At 42.2% G+C, this 16,355-nt stretch overlaps 1 non-coding gene across 1 annotated transcript; it reads right to left on the bottom strand.

Annotated features, from left to right (window-relative positions):
* Nucleotides 1–14,658: 14,658 nt before the first annotated feature.
* Nucleotides 14,659–14,822, bottom strand: LOC120366720 (U1 spliceosomal RNA). The gene has a single exon (XR_005581293.1). It is a non-coding gene; the product is annotated as a U1 spliceosomal RNA (small nuclear RNA).
* Between the last annotated feature and the right edge of the window lie 1,533 nt (nt 14,823–16,355).

The following is a 16,355-nucleotide window of genomic DNA, read 5'->3' as shown; positions in this document are numbered from 1 at the left end:
ATCAGAGGTAGTATGGTCAAGTGCTCTAAATTAGTCAACCAAACAGTAATGCAGAGAGGAAATCAGTAGTTCTCACCTGAGATGTGCATAAAGATTTTTGAACAATACCAATTGCTCAAAATTGGGGAGTTTAAAAATAATACTGATGCCTAAGACTCCACTTCCCAGACCAACTAAATCAAGATTTCTGATGTAAGGCTTCCAGGCGGAGTCAAGAACCTGCAGAATAAATGCAATTGGAAAAAGACCATAGTGGAAGAGCAAGGAGAGAAGACGGCCAATGGCAAAATCCTGGGAACTATGCTGTGTTCTCATCACTGCCACCCCTAGCTCCAGTTGCGGTTCAGCCCCAGCAACAGAGAATGAGCCAGCCGTTTATTGGATAGGACAAGTACTGCCTGTCACTTCTGAAGTCCTGTAAATTTTTTCTTATTTTTTTTTCTAATCTTAGCATTCCTTCCTTTCACTTTGCTCACTTTCGAGCCACCATAAAGGTTAAAGATACAAATTCCACAATATGGGAAAAGGTTTTTTAATAGGTGAAAGCTAAGGCCATGCATGGTGACTCACACCTGTAATTCCAGCACTTTGGGAGGCCAAGGCAGGCAAATCACGTGAGGTCAGGAGTTTGAGATCAGCCTAGCCAACATGGTAAAAACCCTTTTCTACTAACAAATATAAAAATTAGCTGGGCATGGTGGCGTGCACCCATAGTCCCAGCTACTCGGGGAGGCTGAGGTGGGAGGATCACTTGAAACTGGGCATGGAGTTTGCAGTGAACCTAGATGGTGCCACTGCATGCCAGCCTAGGTGATAAAGTGACACCCTGTCTCTCTCTCTCTCTCTCTCTCTCTCTCACACACACACACACACACACACACACACTGTGAAAGCTAAAATTCTGGGGCTTTATGGAAAAAATATTATAAAATGGGAACACCTGGCGTGCAGTTATTATCAACTAGAACTTCAGAATTGCTTCAGCAACACTTAATTTTACTCCTTATGGAGAAACCAGCCTTCTATCTACAGTCTCTCAATTACCACCACCTAGGAAAATTTCTGAGAAATGTCTTGATATGACTTTTCTGCCATTTTACTCAAAGTTTGGCATCTGTAGTTTACTTAATGGATTTTTATACTATTAGGAGTTTCATTTAGGTTATCCATTTAATACATTTTAAAAAATCTTAATGTTAAGAATATAAAGAATAAGTTGTAATATTTAACAATAGAGTCATACTAGTGAAAGGGAATACATTCTTTGTAATCTACCACGAAAGTGACAGAGACTGGCTAATTGTTCACCAAACCATATTTCCTTTCCCCTCTTGGACTTATGACCAGACTACATCTCCCAGCTTCCTTTGCAGTTATATATAGTCTTGAGACTGAGTGCTGATGAGTAAAAGGTGAGGGGAAGTATACTCACAATCACTACCTAATGGTGATTGTGGCTCTACAGATATTACCGAGAAATAAATGAGGGGTTTCTAGTGCGGGCTTCAAACTAATACTCAATTTATTAAGATATTATGATATTTGTAAGGGTTACCAGCTGTACAGTGTTGAAAGTCCCAACATTTGGATTGGGGTACATGTTAATCTGCTCATCCTCTGATACCCTTCCTATTTCCCCAAAACCTGAGGTGTCTGAACAGAGGGCCACTGAGACAAATGTTGATATAGAGAGTAACTCTTCTACATTTTTCTTACTGTTTATCAAGAAGGAGATATTGGCTGGGCTTGGTGGCTCATGCTTGTAATCCCACCAGTTTGGGAGGCCAAGATGGAGGATCACTTGAGGCCAGGAGTTTGGGACCAGCCTAGGCAACATAATGAGACTCCCATCTCTATAAAACATTTTTTAAAATTTGCCAGGCTTGGTCGTACATGCCTGTAGTCCTAGCAATTCAGGAAGGCTGAGGTGAGAGGATCGCTTCAACCCAGAAGTTCAAGGTTGCAGTAAGCTATGATTGTGCAACTGCACTCCGGCCTGGGTGACAGAGCTAGACTCTGCCTTGAAGAAAAATAAAAATAAAAGTATTTTTAAAAATAAAAAAAGAAGGAGATATTGAATCTTGAGGAGCAAAAGCTTTTGTCCTGAACATCTGGAAGCTTGGGGTTTCTTTTATTGAGATTGCAGAAGACTGCAGTAGAGGCAGGTTCTCTTTCATATAAACAAGGTGCCCCTCCCTAAGCCCTTCAGGTATTGCTTTGGGATCCACAGGGAAAGGAGGGTCCTGTACTCACCGATATGCAAATCTGAAGATGTTATGCATTCTTGGACAGAATATCATAAAGATGATATTGTGTCTTTCTCAGAGTAACACATCTGGAGGCATACTGTATTTTAATTTAGCTGCCCTTCACTAGTGATTTTAATTTAGCTGCATAGTATTCCACTGTGTGGGCGCACCATAGTTGATTAACCAATGTCTTATGCTTGGACAAATATTACTGCAATAAATAATATTTTGCATATGCATTTTAATATTGTTAGAGGTGTACTGCAGTGTAAATTCCTACAAGTGGCATTGCTAGGTGGAAGGGTAAATAGATATGTGGTTTTGTTAGATATTGCCAAATATCCCTACATAGATATTGCACAGTTTTGCATTTCCTCTAGCAATGAGAGTGCTCATTTCCCCATGGTTTACCAGCAGATCATGTTATCAAGTTTGAGTTGTTGCCACTCTGATAGCAGAGAATGGTGTCTTAGTGTAGTTTTCGTTTGCATTTCTTTTGTTATGAATGAAGCTGAGCATCTTTTTGTAAGTTTAAGAGCCATTTTTACATCTTTTTTGTGAATTGTCTGTTCAGGACTTTTGCACATTTTTCTATAGCATTTTTGGCCTTTTAAATCTCAACACAAACAGTTATTTGCATGGTAGGAATTTTAGCTACTTAGCTGTAAGATTTGCTGTAAATAGCTTCTCCCAGGGCGAGCTTCTCCCAAAGAGCAAGAGCTTCTTCTTGCTGTTTGTCTTTTTATTTTGTTTATATCGTTTTTTGCTGTTCAAAAAAAATTTTAATTTTTACATAGTCAAATGTATTAATCTTTTCTTAATCTGCATTTTGAGTTGTAGTTAGAAGGCCTTTCACTATACCCTACAGAGAATTTTTACTTGGCAACTACTATGTCCAAGGCATTAGATGAGATGTTAAAAGGAAAACAAAACTGAACAAAATTCAGCCCTTATGTTGAAGAAAATATGGATCATAGCTTATTTGTCCTCAGTTCAAAAAGAGAATTTTTATATTCAGGATTTATGTACAAATAGGTTGCATGCAACCTTAACCAGAACTCCAGAAATCAGTTTTTGTAAAGCAGAAACCAACATACATCATCAGACAATGGGATGGGTTTAGCTCTGCAACTTGCCAACTGCGCAGATTTGGACAAGTTGCTAAACTTCTCTGAATCTCAATTCTAGAATCTAATAATAACACTTATCTTGCAGGATTGTTTGGGGAATTAAGGAAAGTCAGGTACAAAAAATAAAAAAATGCTTAGCACAGTGCCTGACACACAAGAAAAGCTCCGTGAAAGAAAGCTCAACTATTTTGTCTACCCAGCTCTACTTTCTTCTAAGGGTCCATCTGAGTACCCCATCCACAGTGGTCACATACATGAACTCATAACCCAGGCAAGGACAATCAGAAACTTTCCTTGGGACTTAAAACATAGGATTTAAGAGAAGGCATCCTTTATCTTTTGCAAGATGGAGGTGGGGAAATATGAACCCAACAGTGGCCAACAACCATGGTTTCTTTCTCCTAGGAAAAGCCAAGCTCAAGAAAAAAGAGAATGAAATTAGCACTGATGCAAGATGGAGAAAACTTTGATGTAATTTCGCCTCTTGGTTTCTGTCCTCTTTGAAATCCAGCTGCACTTCTGACCTTAACGTTGATTAACATGAGCAAATAAATCCTCCCTTGGTCAAGTTGGGTTCCATTACTTGAATCCAAAAGGGTTCAAGTGATAGATGTTTGAAATCAGACTTTATTTTACAGCAGCAGCAGCAGCAGCAGCAGCAGCAAAAGTGTTTAATTAATGCAGAGCTAGCAAGACAGAAGGACTGGAGTTATTATTCAATCAGCCTCCCCAAGAACTCAGAGGGTAGCGTTTTTATGAATAATTTGGTAGGCAGAGGGCTGGGGAATGGGGGCTGCTGAATAGTTGGGGATAAAATCATAGGGGTGTGGAAAATAGTCCTCGTGAGCTGTGTCTGCCTCTGGGTGGGGGCCAAAGGACTGGTTGAGTCATAAGTCCCAAGTTCGGGTGGAGTCGGTTGGTTGCTAGAATGCAAAATGAAATCAGAAATGTTTAGAAACATCTACGTATGTAGGTAGTCTATGACCCTTTGACAATGGGATGAATTCAGCTACAAAGAGGCTATGTAACAAAATGCCTTATAAAGTACAAGGTGTGACATTTGTAGAAGATGATAAAAAATACTTTTGAAAGTAAAAACTAGGGAGAGAGCAAATACTGAAGCATTAATATCGATGTTGTTTGTGGCCTTTCATTTTCAGTCATTTCCATTTGCAAAGTATTAATTATAGCCATGATTAAGTGTACCTTGTAGATTGCATTTGGATTAGCTCTCAGGTAAAAGTCCAGATCCATTATTTTATATCTCAGGTAATTCACATGTCCCTAGGAGAGCACATTAAATCATATGACTAATCTTTCATCAGAGTCGAGTACTTGTATTTATTTATTTTAAATTCATGTCTTCTTCAAAGCCACTGCCTTCTACCTCCCTAAGTGAGAACTGAATTTTGTTTTCCTTTCCCAAAGAAACAGACTCAGGAATCTAATACTGAACCCAAATTGGTTTACTGGGAAAGGACAGGGAAACAAACGGAGATGCTGGCCAGAGTATTCTGCCACCCAACGAGAACCCTGCTCCCAAGAAGTCATTTTATTTCTAGGCAAATTGTCCTGAATATATAAAGCTCACAGGCCCTCTTCCAAACCACAATTTTCTCTCAGCAGGCATCGGAAATGGAACTATGATTGCTGCCCGTGCTATCCCTCAAGTCACTCTCATCCGACACAGAACCCAGCCTGGTTAAAATAGTCAAAATCCCAAGTTTGGCTTTCCTATTTAATGTGTAAACTGTTTCTTTTTTTCTTTCCTTTTTTTTTTTTTTTTTTTTTTTTTTGAGATGGAGTCTTGCTCCGTTGTCCAGGCTGGAGTGCAGTGGTGCGACCTTGGCTCTCACTGCAACCTCCACTTCCCAGGTTCAAGTGATTCTCCTGCCTCTGCCTCCTGAGTAGCTGGCACTACAGGCATGTGCCATCACACCCGGCTGATTTTCGCATTTTTAATAAAGACGAGGTTTCACTATATTGGTCAGCTGGTCTTGAATGCCTGACCTCATGATCTGCCCACTTTGGCCTCCCAAAGTGCTGGGATTACAGGCGTGAGCCACCACGCCCATCTAAAATGTTTAAGTCTGATTTACCTGGAGCTGGAACGTTTCCTTTGAAATTAAAAACTGAAAATCACAGGCGACAGCAGAGGGCACCCTTCCCTCTCATATGCAGTTGACACTCTCACCACCTGGAGAAAAGATTTTGTTTTTCTGGGTTTCTTGGGGTTGACAATGGACACACTTCCCAGTTTGAGACGACACACACACCCGTTACAGTTTGATCGTTTCTCTTCCCATCCCACTTTCCTTTTCTCTCTGAGCTGAGTGACCTTATCTTTGGCGAACCACAGAATAAAGGGAGTGGTTGCCAGCAGAAGCCCTGAGGACTGTATTTTTTCTGTACAGCTTTCAGTGCTTTAGAAAGGACTAGACGTCTTGCTTCTTTGTGGAGACCTAAATGGGTAGTTAAGATTTGTGTTGGGTCCAGTCCCCCAATTATATTCCCCTAAGGGAAAGCACACAGGAAGCTGTAAAACTCAGAACATTCATGCCCTTAGCCTCCATTTCTCATTATACAATCTCCTTGTTTGGGGCGGACACTGTTCCTGCTGGCAGCATGCGGTAATGAATGCACACAGCACATATTGGGGTCAGAATGATGGCTACTTGAGAAACATCAGTTGAGAAAATCGTGGGTGAATGTTAGCCTACATCTCCCCCAACAGAAGAGCTGTTCCAGCAGCAGCTGGGAAATGCAGTCAGCATCATGGCTAGAAGGAAAATGAGTGAAATTATGACAGGAAAATGGCAGATTCTAAATATTTTCCTAGGAGTCCTTTAAGAAGCAATGGATATGAAAATATTTACTTGAGTCAATTTTTAATATTTAATCTAGATAAAATGCCTACTTCCTTTATCTGACTCTCCATTGTTGTTCAGTCTGCTCCCACCAGCCCTACAAAGAGGGCTCAAGAATCCCAAATAAGGCAATAGGTTCCTGCCCATCACCGCATGTGGTCATGGCTGGGCTATGTGCGGAGTGAGCCAAGAAAACAGGAAAACTACAACCTTTTTTGGAAAGTCTCCTGTCTTTCTGCCTGGAGAAATGTGAGAATTGCTTTCATGACTCATTCCCTCAAGGTTGAAGGGAGGATGAATTTTGGCTGAAATGCAGGTTTAACGGTGATGTTACCAATCAGAGCAGGGTCCTTTATTTAAAACCTTTTCTTTAATTTGGAGAGCCACCATATAAGAAACGTTTTGTGATCAGCATTCCCTCTCCTTGGACCACCTGGTATTCTCTTTCTTATAGTGACATCATCCGCTAACTGAAGACAAACGTGCCAGGATGATGGTGATGTCCTAAGTGAGAATCATCTACTCGATCTCTGACTTCAAAATGTTTTCCTAAAAACACCACCCTTTCCTAAAAACTCTTGCCCCAAACCCCTTCAGATGTTAGATGGCAGTTAACAATAGATTGGGGGATTGGTAACAATTATGGGGCAGCATAGACGATCTTTCTAGGATGCATGTGTGTAGTCGTAGACCTTATCAGGGATGTGTGAACTGAGGAGCAGGAAAATCCCATAATATGGGTGGTTTTTGACAATCATCACTAAGATGAATCCTGGGCTCTGAATGGATTCTTAGCACACACATTAGGCTTGCTCCAGACCACAACTCTTTTTAAAACCATATTTTAAATTTTGTTACCAAGGACCAATTACTCATCTGGTGCTACGAACTAGTGATCAGGGTACCACCTCTTTTCTCCGCCTGTCCTGAAGCATTCCCTGCCTATGACTAGATTAACATCTGTTTAAAGATAAGACCAGATTTACAGGTTTTGGATTCCCATTCAGTGCCCACCACTTACATATTATAGGTGCCCAATTAACATGTGTTGAACAAATACAATTGCAAGAGTCACCCCTGCTCTTTGCTGTGGACCAGGGAAAATAGATCTCTATACTTTTTCCTTTCCATTTCAGAAACTAGAAGTAAGTGGTAACCCTGCCTTAGAATTTTTCTGGTCCAAGGAAAAGAATAGTGTCTGATTCTGATCTTGTGCCAAGCCTTTGTATACTTCATTTCTAAAAGTAGAAATGAAAGGTAAATGGCTCTGGTGTCTGAAGTGGCGCTATTATAGGCTCTGCTTCTTATGCACTATGATGCCCCTAGCAATGTTCTTCTTAGAAGCAGGATGATGAGAGTAGGGAACCCACCTTCCGTAAAGCAGTAATATATGTTGCTGTTTTCATCGTGGGAAGGAGAACCAAGGCAGATTCAATTGTCCTTTTGTGGATTGAGACTCCCCAGTTTCTAAGAATCACTGTTTGTCCTTTGAAAGTGTGTGTGTGCACGCGCGTGCACGTGCATGAAACGATACATGTCCATAAAGCAGTAGTTACTCATAGGAAGCTGGGACACTGCAGGAAGAATGACAGAGTCACCTTCCTGCTACTGATAGGGGCTTCGGAGGGTTCAGAGTAGCCCAGACTGTGGCTTCTCCATACTGAATGTTTCTAGGCATTATTATGTCCTGAGGGTGGCCATGGTGGAAAAAGGACTTAGACAAGTCCAGATGCTGTCCATAGGGAGAAAGCTTGAAAATGGAAATGTGAAGAATGGGCTCTGGCTTGAAGAGAGAATCGAGGCAGGGAGCTTGGTTTGCAGTAACAACCCAATATTTATTAAGAGCTTGCCATATGCCAAGCCCTGTGCAAGCACTCCACGCTCATTTGTACCTTGCAAGCACCCTATGAGCAAAGTGCTGTTATTATCCTTGATGTGCAGATGGGAAAACTGAGGCCCAGAGCATTGAAGCAATTTGCCCAAGGTCACATAGGCATGGTAGATGTCAGACTTGGATTCACACATTCCAGCTGCTTCAAAGCCACACTCGTAAGGACTATGCCACCTGCCTCTCTCACATTCCTGAAGGTGCTCCAGTAAAGGTGTGACTTTATCCTTATAACTTTGCTAAACTCTGGGAACAGCCTGATGTAGAATCCCCATACAAGCTATTTCCAGGCTGTCATATTTCTACCTTTCAGGAAGGCTGACAGTACACATACAGCCTTGTGTTAATGTGTGAAATTAAGGAGATAGTAGGATAGGAGAGCTTGGCTTTCCCTGACTTACATAGGGAGGGGAAGATGCTGTCTCTGCATTTTCAGAGGGAATGTGCAATCAAGCAGAGCTGGGGACAGTGTGGGGGAGATAGCTGCCATGAAGATAGATGCAGGGGGAGCTTTCACTAGGATGATAGGACCTAGGGAGGAGATGAAAAAAAAAAAATCACAACGAACCAACTTCTAACACCTGAGCGAGGGCCACAGAAGGAAATGGCACTTCTCTCATTGAAGCAAGAATAGTATGGCTTGTCTGAAAGACAGAGATAGAGATAGGGATAGAGAGAAAATTAAAAAGTGGTATTAAAACTTCCTAACTGAGTGAGAGTAACTTGGCAGCTTCAATAACTTATTGCACTCAATTTGCAATGTCAGTGTCTTGCGTAATTGCCAAAAAGCAACAGTCGTGGGCTGTATTTAGTCCCACTACCTTATTCATATCTAGCCAACCATATTTCTAAATAACTTCCTGTTTTCATTACTGCAATTTAGTGGCTCTGTGAAGTGGCACAGGAGAGTCTAAAGACTCTTGCTGAGATGGGTCAGGACGTGGGTTCCATGCCTGAAGGCTGGAGACGGATGGGTGATTGAGGAGTTGCCTATCTGCCCACACCCCTCCGCATTTGTTCCTTCATAGCCCCCAATGCCTTGGTTAGCATTTCCGCAGAAGACCTTGAGATATGGATTCAACTGCAAGTCATTTATTGGAGGGGTGACCCCAGGAAGTACTGGGTTGGGAGTGGGAAAATAAGATAGGTCATGGAAGGAGGCCCATAAAAAGAGCTTTTATCAGACAATTTTCACTTTGGGCCACAGGGGCTCAGTCCCACTGGGGTATCAGTGTGGAATATGTGCCTCAGACTTCTGAAAGGTTGAGGGAGGTCCGTCATAATTGAGAGCCACTTCTGGGTGGGGTTATTTTTAGGCACTTCTAGCCCACTGTGGCTGGGAGAGGCTTGGGCCACCAGCAGGCAAAGAGCTGAGATACTGGCAGTTGGAAGTCAGGCCAGCGTGCATGAGGGGTATGGATGGAGCCCCAGCTTCACCTTCTAGATCCCTCTCAGCCCCATGACTATGAACCCTCAGGTCCTCACCCACCTCAAACTCTGCAGCTTTTCAGCACAGGGCTGAGTTGTGGCTCGGAAGAGGAAAAAGCTCACTACCTTCTGTGCCCATATCTTCTCTCTTCACACTCACTGAAACAGTGACACATGTAGTCATTTGCTCTCTGGGCTAGCCAAGGAAGTCTTTTTTTCTTAAGGTTTCTGAGACGTTAGGAAGAGGATTATTTTATTTTAGCTTGGGACCAGAATGAATTGACTGGAGAATTAGGCTGAGAGCCTGCCATCCATTAAATCATTGTTCCAATATAAGTGTGCTTTTAGAGTTCTTAAAACATGAATACAAATTTTTGGAAGAGATTTTCTTTGTGAGTTGGATGTGGTCTTGGTTCTGCCTGTGCTCTGGGGTATGTGTGTCCAGGGGGTCCTGTCAATTATCACGGTGGCCCTTTGGTTATCTGTATTTGGATAAATGGAGTGGAGCACAGGATAAAATGCTTCAGAATTTGAGGCTCCATTCCAGGAGTTTGCGGTGGAGGAGAACACCTGTTCTCTACCCTCTATTCAAGGGGAGCCATCTTGAACATTGGAACAATGTATCTAATGTTCTGGAAGTGTTCTGGACAGAAGGCTGAGCTTCTTGTTAATCCAGGACATGCTCTTCTTGGGTGGTAGTGATTTATTGTGGGCCTGTTTGTGTTCTTGCCTAGGCAATAAAAGAGGTGTAACTGAGCTGTTTGGTTGATTTATTTGGCTCTTTCCTGGTATTGTCAAGAGAGCAGATATCTTAGAGAACTTGTGTATAACTCAAGGAACAGACTGAAGGTGAAGAAAGTTCAAAAGGCAAGAAAAAAATCATACAGTGAATGTTGTAAGGGCAAAAAAAAAAAAAAAAAAAAAAAAAAAAAAAACAGTAAGAAATGGGGCCAAGACAAACCTGAGAAATCTCAGCCTCCCTTCTCATTTTCCATGTCCTGTAAGATTTTGATCCAATACCTAAACAAAGGATTGTATGAACCAGACCACAATCAGATCTAACTACAAAATTACAGATCAAAGGACCACAACTGCCTAGGAAATCTGTTTCCCTCTTCATTCCTGTTCATTTACATGTAATTCTTAGTCACTCTTGTGAGACAATTTTAAAAATAGAAGCTCTGCAATCCACTGGCAGGCTACTTGTTGACAAGTTAAAACTGTCAGACACTTGATTGCTCCCAAGAAATGCAGAAAAATCAACAGAAGCTACAAAATCTAGCCCATAAGTAAGAGAGAAAATCAATAGAGGGTTCTAGCCTGTATGGCAAATGCGATCTTCCTTGCAATCCTCTTTCTATAATCATTCTTGCTTCCTGAGTCCAAGATTTGATAGATAAAATTTGTTTTTAGGGCATGAGGGAGCCCTCTGGTGTGCTCCAGAATACTCTGTAACAGAGGTAGACAAACTTTTCCTGTAAAGGACCAGATAATAAATCTTTTAGGCTTCACAGACATGCGGTCTCTGTCATCACTACTCAACCCTGATGGAAGCACAAACGCAGCAGCAGATGATACGTAATGATACATAAACAAATTGGCACAACCGTGTTCCAGTAAAACTTTATTTACAAAAAGCAGGCTGGATTTTCTGTTTGTGGGCGGGAGTTTGCTCCTCCCTGCTTTGCATCTTGAACTGAATGATAGTTTCATAAGACTTAGATTTGGCCAATTTCATCAAGGTCTGGCCCACTGAAGATTTTGCATGTTGGTATTTAATTATGCCTTCATTTTTTAAAAAAATGAGATACAACCTTTCTCTTTAATAAGCATAGTGCCACAGATTTTCTGGTGGATCTTTTTAAAATTGGTGTCTGCAATAGATAGGATATTGATTCAGCAGCCTATAACAGGAATCCACCACAGCGGCTTGAGGGTTAATTTCTTTCTCCTGTGTACTGCGGCTCCACGCATTAGGGACCCAGGCTCCTTCTCACAATTGCTCTACTACCTTAGCTTGTTATCTTTGTCTGCTTGGAAAAGAACAAGGAAAAAGGGGAGGGGAGGGTACCACCTTTCTTTAATTTTTAATCATTATGGATATATAATAGTACATATTGATGGGGTACATGTGATATTTTTCTATAAGCATACAATGTGTGATGATCACATGAAGATAGGTGGGATATCTGTCACTTCAAGTATTTATCATTTATTTACCTTAGAACATTTGAATTCTACTATTTTAGTTATTTTGAAATATACAATAAATTATTAACTATAATTGCTCTAGTGTGCTACCAAACAGTAGATCTTATTCCTTCCAACTGTATTTTTTATTTTTATTTTTTAAATTTTATTTTTTGAGACAGAGTTTCACTCTGTCACCCAGGCTGGAGTGCAGTGGTGCAATCTCTGGTCACTGCAACCTCTGCTTCCCCAGCCCAAACAATTCTCCTGCCTCAGCCTCCCAAGTAGCAGGGATCACAGGTGTATACCACTATGCTGGCTAATTTTATATTTTTATTAGAGATGGAGTTTTGTCATGTTGGCCAGTCTGGTCTCAAATTCCTGACCTCAGGTGATCTGCCCACCTCAGCCTCCCAAAGTACTGGGGTTACAGGCATGAGCCACCATGCCCAGCTCTAGCTGTATTTTTAAAAATACAGTTAACCTTGAGGAATCACCATACTGCCTTCCACAATGGTTAAATTGATTTGCACTCCCACTAATAGTGTAAAAGCATTCCTATTTCTCTACATCTTCTCCAGCATCTGTTGTTTCTTGACATTTTAATGATCACCATTCTAACTGGCATGAGATGGTATCTCATTGTGGTTTTGATTTGCATTTCTCTAATGACCAGCGATAATAAGCTTTGTTTCATGTTTCTTGGCCACATAAATGTCTTCTTTTGAGAAGTGTCTGTACATTACCAAGGGTTTGTAAATCATGTATTATAAAGACACATGTACACAAATGTTTATTGCAGCACTATTCACAATAGCAAAGACTTGGAACCAACTGAAATGCCCATCAATGATAGACTGGATAAAGAAAATGTGGCACATATATACCATGGAATACTATGCTGCCATAAAAAAGGATGAGTTCCTGTCATTTGCAGGGACATGGATGAAGCTGGAAGCCATCATTCTCAGCAAACTAACACAAGAACGGAAAACCAAATATTGCATGTTATCACTCATAAGTGGGGGTTGAACAATGAGAACACATGGACACAGAGAGGGGAACATCACACATTGGGGCTTGGCGGGGGGTGGGGGGCAACAGGAGGGACAGCATTAGGAGAAATACCTAATATAGATGACAGCTTGATGGGTGCACCAAACCACCATGGCACGTGTATACCTGTGTAACCAGTCTGCACATTCTGCACATGTATCCCAGAACTTAAGGTACAATGTATATATATACACACAGTTAGCCATTCCCTTCTGTCCTTCTGTCCCCACTACCCTTCCCAGCCTCTGGTAATCATCGTTCTACTCTCTGTGTCCATGAGATCATTTTTATTTTAGCTCCCCACATATTAGTAAGAACATGTGATATTTATCCCTCTGCGCCTTGCTTATTTTGGCACATCATTTCTTCTCTTATCGCACTGGCCATGAATCAAATAAAGCCTGAGCATTCTGTTATTACAGAAGAAAGGAAGTAGGAGGCTGAGGCAGGCGGATCATGAGGTCAAGAGATTGAGACCATGGTGAAACCCCATCTCTACTAAAAAATACAAAAATTAGCTGGGCGTGTTGGCGTTCACCTGTGGTCCCAGCTATTTGTGAGGCTGAGGCAGGAGAATTGCTTGAACCCGGGAAGTGGAGGTTGCAGTGAGCTGAGATCGCACCACTACACTCCAGCCTGGCACCTGGTAACAGAGCGAGACTCTGTCTCAAAAAAAAAAAAAAAAGAAAGGAAGAACAAATATTGAAATATTGAGACTCTACCAGCAGTCTTGTCTTTGTTTCCCAGGGAATATGGTGTCTGTCTCCCCCATGGCTTTTACAGGACTGTTACTTGTCCTCTGTATGTGCCAGTGATAAGTTGGGGTTCTATAAAAATGGTGACTTTCCAGATTCTAAATCAGAAACACTAGAGAAAATTAATCGTGCTATGCTTATATTTATTCCTCTACCTATAATTATATTTACACATGTAGAACAATATTTTAATCAAATCTGACATTCTTCAGAATGAAACATTGCCTGTTCTATCAGGGGATTTTGTTTTAACAGGTTGAATGAATAATTACTGGTGTGTGGGCAGTCACCCACATATAATGACTCTTCAAGTCAAGTTAGTGATGACAGCATCTTAGCCCAATCCCCGGATAAGCCCTGGCCTTCCCATGATCACGGTGAACTCTCCATGCTACCAAAAAGCAGAGGGTGGCCTGAGAAGTGCAGGTGGTGAGGTGTCCGAGCAAGGCAGTCTTCCCCTGTGCAGCATGGAGGCTTGACTTGATGGAAGGCAGCCAGGTGATGGCAGGATCACTGCGCTGCTGGAGAGAAGGACAGAGCTTCATTTCCTGTCAATTCCAGTGTGATCTTGATCCAGTTGCTTTACTTCTCCAAGTTTCCTCATCTCTAATGCAGTGATTCTTTGCTCTAGCCTTCTCTTGAGCTGAACATTCACAGCTGAAGTTATTCTGGGAACCCCTCTCCTTGGTCGTCTTGCAGGCTTCGCCAGCTCCACTTGTCAAAACAGAACTTTACTGTGCACCTTCCTAATGTGCTCCAGTGTGGTGACCATTCCTACTCACTGGTCTGAAATGCATTCAGTTGTGCTATTTGAAGTGTTGTTGTGCCTTGCTCTTGCTCTGACCTCTGCCTGGATACCCTTTCCTTCCTTCTTTTTGGGATCAATTCATAATCTTTCTTCCAAATAGGAATCACCTCCTCCATGAAGTCTCCCCGAATACCCTCTCTTCCTCTCAGGTTAAGTGCCACCCCTCTCTGTCCCTGGAGTCACATGGATACATCATGTTGGCCTCTTGGTGTTAACGTTAATTATGTTATCTCTCTGTTTCTTCTTGGGAGCAACTTGAATGACTGTTGTTGTTTTTTTCTAAAGACCAGGGAAAAGTGCGAACATAGTCCCCCACTATCACAAATTATGCAGTCGAGTTTCCCACATTTGGGGAAATCGCAGGGGTCAGCACATCTGGAGTGCAATGGATAAGCCGCGCCCTGGGAAAACCCGCTTCGTGATCATGGTATCTCCCCTGCCAGGTAAGTATATGACTGCTTTTATATCTCTCTAGTGCGAAGCACTGTGCTTACTGCTGGTAGGTGACTATGAACATGGGTTGCTTTTCAGCAATCTGGTAATATGAGTAAACTCAATGACTTGCAGGGTCCGTGCCAACTGTAAAATATTAGGCATCACCATCTCAAGCATCAAATATCTGAAATGTTGTTGCAGGTGTAGTGCTGAGAGCAGAAGCTAGGATCTTTAGTGCAAGAAAAGCCGTCATGATGACGTGGGAAATACAAATTCACCCCCCAAACGTCTGAGTGCCTGCTGCATCGGGCAGCATACCAGGTCCTGGAAATACTGCAGAGAACAGGCAGTTTCTTCCTGTAGGGCCGTTCCATTGCCCTGGGGGAGATCGCAGTTCCTATCCCCTGGTGGAGACAGCATGAGCCAATAGATGAAGAAATAGAATGTCAGGTCCTCACAAGGGCCTGGAGGCACAGAAAGCAGGGTCAGGGAGTGGAGACACTGAAGGGAACGAAGGCCTTTGTGAGGAGCTGACATCAGAAGAGACTGGAATGAAGTGATAGTGAGATAGTGAGAATCACGTATCAGGAAAAACTCAGGGAGAGGTCGGTGCATGGGGTGGATATGGAAAAGCCTGGCTCCTGGGCTGAGCTCAGTGCTGGACCTCGGCCTGCTCAATGTCTTGCGGGAGTGACTGAATGAAGACAGAGGGATGATTTCTGCTGTTTGTACCAAGCGGGGGCTGCAGCATGAGAGTGACAGGAACAAGGACTTCACGGCCCAGTTATAGCTCTGGGGCATGTCTTAGCTGAGGGTTTAGACAAATTACTCAACCTCTTTGAGCCTGTGTCTTTGTATGTTAAATGTCAGTAATTATAACTGTGTCAGAAAGGCTGTGGGGATGACATGGCAATGTTTACACAAGTGGAGAGTCAGCACAATGTAATAGTTAAAGCCTAGACTTGGGAGCCAAATGTGGTTCAAATTTCAGCCCTGTCACTTACAAGCTGTGTGACCTAAGGCAAGTCACTAAACCACTCTGTGCCTCAGTTCCCTTATCTATAAAGCGGCAATAGTAATCATACCTTCCTTACAGCCTTGCTGAGATGCTTAAATGAGTTTCCACGCATAAAGTCCCATCCTACACTGCCTGGCATGGAGTCCATGCTATAAAAGGTTGCTATTTGCTCTCACAATGCCTAACATGGGGCCTGGTCTCTAGCTAGAGTTTAGTAAATATTGGGCTATTTATCTCCCTCTCAGGTTCCTTAAGGAGATTATAGAGTAGCCCTTCTCTTCTAGCACTTTATTCCTTCCTCCCAGTCCTATCACAACCTGCTAGCTATACCCAGTAAATTTTCTAATGAACAGACTTCTTTTGGAAAAACTTTAAGGCAAAGAACAAGAGAGTCCTTCCTCTTTGACATGGAATCCTCACTATGTTGCCCAGGCTGGTCTCAAACTCTTGGGCTCAAGTAATTCTCCTGTCTCAGCCACCCAAAGTGGTGAGATGACAGGTAGAACCACCACACCTAGTTATTTCTTGCTT

This window comes from Saimiri boliviensis, chromosome X, assembly GCF_048565385.1.
Source record: "Saimiri boliviensis isolate mSaiBol1 chromosome X, mSaiBol1.pri, whole genome shotgun sequence".
NCBI classification, from domain to species: Eukaryota; Metazoa; Chordata; class Mammalia; order Primates; family Cebidae; genus Saimiri; species Saimiri boliviensis.
This window is presented reverse-complemented; position numbering and strand designations above follow the sequence as displayed.